The sequence below is a fragment of the Pseudonaja textilis genome, chromosome 2, assembly GCF_049901715.1.
Source record: "Pseudonaja textilis isolate UNSWEBS1 chromosome 2, rPseTex1.2, whole genome shotgun sequence".
Taxonomy (NCBI): Eukaryota; Metazoa; Chordata; class Lepidosauria; order Squamata; family Elapidae; genus Pseudonaja; species Pseudonaja textilis.
In genome coordinates, this window is record NC_141991.1 from 19,991,893 (window position 1) to 19,994,931 (window position 3,039).

Consider the following 3,039-nt stretch of genomic DNA (forward strand, 5'->3'; position numbering starts at 1 on the left):
AAATTATGACTTGGGAAAGGTTTTTTAAGATTAGCCAAGATCAACTTGGATTATAAATTGAATTCAACCCTTTTGACACGAAGTAAATAACAGAATGCTGGATTTTTTTTGCTCCTCTACTAAAAATGTTGCCCAATTTATTGATGGTAATAATAAACTTTGCATGACAGATTACTTTCTACTACACACTTTGTCAGAGGCTGTATTCTCTATATAAAAAGCGATTATTTGAAATTAGCAGTAATTTCCCAGCTTCTGTATGCATCCTGGCCCTCCTTCTTGTGACAGCTCCATTCCCAATTCCAGATCATACAGATCCAGGAATGTCGAACATGGATGAGGAGAAAAAGCTGCAAGGCTCTCATTCCAATGGATCTGCAGGTGGACAGGAGGAAGAACCAGGTAGTAATAATAATAATATCAAAATCAGGAAGCCAGTCACTCAAATGAGGGATCTAGGCTGACATCCTAGTAAGCTTTAAGAGGTCCTTTACATCAAATGTACAAGAGAGAGTGGAAAGGCTGCTCTGAATATGTAAAAGTACAGATTTTACTATGGATATGTCTGGACATGTTCCTTGTCCAAGATGCTCCAAAAAGAAGAAGAGGAAAATGGATTTATTCCCAGGACTGTATGTAGTTTATCTCAAACAGTTAAATGTCAGGCTGGTTTTATCCCACTCCCTGTGCAGACATTTATGCAGTTTTCCTGCTGCATCATCAATTCTACTTATTCAGTTTCTATAACTGCCCTACTCAATCAAGTGACTCTGGGTGGCGTATAATTCTAAATGAATGAAGGCAAATATAGGTGTTTTAGAATATAATTATAATAATTATTAGAATATAATTTGTAGTTTTTGAACATAATATAATTAGATGTAGTTCTATAATTTTAATTATAAAATTATAGCACCATTAAAATAATTAAAAACAATAAAACAGTAAAAATATCCAGAAAAGAAATAGAAACAGCAGCTAAGATGATTAATCAACTAATGGTAAAGACAAGAAATGGGGCCTTTCACCCATTCCGAGCTCCAGGGCCAAGTCCTTAGCCAGATTTTTAATGCCTGGGAGAGGCCAACAGAGTTGGGGCCATTCTACTCTCTGAGGGGGAATAGCCCACAAGGCAGGGGCTACAGCAGAGAAGGCCTGTCTTCTAGTTCCTCCCAGTCGACACTCTGCAGGCCTGCTTCACTAGACCTGACTTTATTTTATGTTTCAATCTTCTGTTTAATTGAACCAGATGAACTGCAAATATAGTCTGGAGCATCATCTTTATTTACAAGAATGCCTCCAGAACCATCATGGGGAGGGAGGGAGAGAGGGAGGAAGGGAGGATTACAGGTAAAAACTCCTAAGCAGTTTTATTTCCTCAGTAAGAACATGTAGCTCAGTTTTCTTTCATCAAACTCATACTGGCACTTTAGTTGACTCAAGAGGAGAATTATTGAGCTTGGAAATTAAAAACCCAAAAGGAAGAAAACTTTATTAACTTAGAAATGTGTATATTTTATTTAAGGTTTTCTGCTCAGGGATATCCAGATTTTTCTCTACCTTCTTTTGGTGTAGCAGATAAGCGCTGATGGATCTTGTTTCTCTTCTTTTTTTGGTGCAGAACGTATCAAGACAAACGAATAAAGATAAACTTGCAATAAACACAAAAAGGCAATAATTGGAATTGTCATTTCTCACCTCATCTTCGGTGGTTTCCTCTTTTTCCTGGATAAGGAATCCTGACTCCAATACTTCTGCCTTGAAATGCTGTTTCTCACATGACTTCATGAAGCTGAATGCACTTCGATCAGAAATGTAAAAACTGGCCTTGTCCAGTTTTTAGGTACTGTAATCTACTTCATCCAATACAGGAAACTTCAGGTCCAATATTTGGAACAAATCTTGATGTTTGAAAAGTAAAATAAATAAACACACATTGCTTTATTTAGTGATTTCCTGCCAGAAGCAATAAATGTGAAATAGGTGGGTCAAATGTGTGATAGATTTATCAAATTAGTGGAAAATGCCACAAATAGATTTGTGAACTTTTTGCTGAATAAATGGATTTGCATCTGGTATCTTTGATCCAAATCCAGCATGCAAATCCCTGCTCAGGTCCATAGTCTCTATTAATCTGAGGATTGCAGGATGGAGATCATTACAACTGCTAGAATATGGGGCTTCTCATCTAGATTGGGTTTTATCAGAACTCACTAACAGGTTCTGATTCAGCAGGAGGATCCCATCTTACCCATAAGAACAGGATAAATTAGTGTCTATTCTTTCCATCTTTCTCTGTTCTAGGAAACATTAGTGCCATTAAAACCCCTCAAAGGATACAATAAAATCTATACCTGTTACATAACCACCTGATTGGACTGAACATCAGGGACACTGAAATAAACTTTCAAGAGAGGAAAAGAACTGGAAGGAGAGTCAGAACTTCTGTATGTCGCATAATGCTTCCCTGGCCAAAATTACAAAGGAGGAAATGGTGAGTAATGTAACTGGCCACCATAGAAGTATTGTTGCTTCACTGATGGTGCACGCTCTTCTACAACATGAAAAGGTTAAAGGATTTTCTCCTAATATTACTAAAAAAAAATCCTCCTTAGATGCCTTAATGAATAAAAGCTTTAAAATCCTTTTAATTTTCTCCAGGTTCAAAAAACTGCCAGTTTTAGAAAGCAGAAAATTAAAAATCCAAGAATCTTACTGAAATAAACATTGCTGTTGTGGCGTTTGGAAAAGACTGAGCTGAAGTCTTCACTTTGGTCCGTGTTTCCAGCGGGAACACGGACCGTTCCTATTAGCTGATGCCATTTGACAGCCAGCTATAAAAGGGAGCTGTCAAACGGCATCAGCTGTTGTCTGCCAGCTGGCTGTCTTGTTAGCGTGGCAGCCGCGGCAACCCTTTATTGTTACAATAAAGTAAAGCTGAAGTTCGCTCTGTGTTCGCCTCAGGTTATTCCGCCGCTCTACAACACTGGCAATGAAGGAGGGATACATATAAGAGGCAACCGGGCAAAGAATTGCTAA

At 38.0% G+C, this 3,039-nt stretch overlaps 1 long non-coding RNA gene across 1 annotated transcript; it reads left to right on the forward strand.

The window, feature by feature from the left end:
* The first annotated feature begins 265 nt into the window (after positions 1-265).
* Positions 266-2,555, forward strand: LOC148126792 (uncharacterized). The gene is made up of 3 exons (XR_015742527.1): positions 266-402; positions 1,622-1,843; positions 2,305-2,555. It is a non-coding gene; the product is annotated as an uncharacterized LOC148126792 (long non-coding RNA).
* Positions 2,556-3,039: the final 484 nt, after the last annotated feature.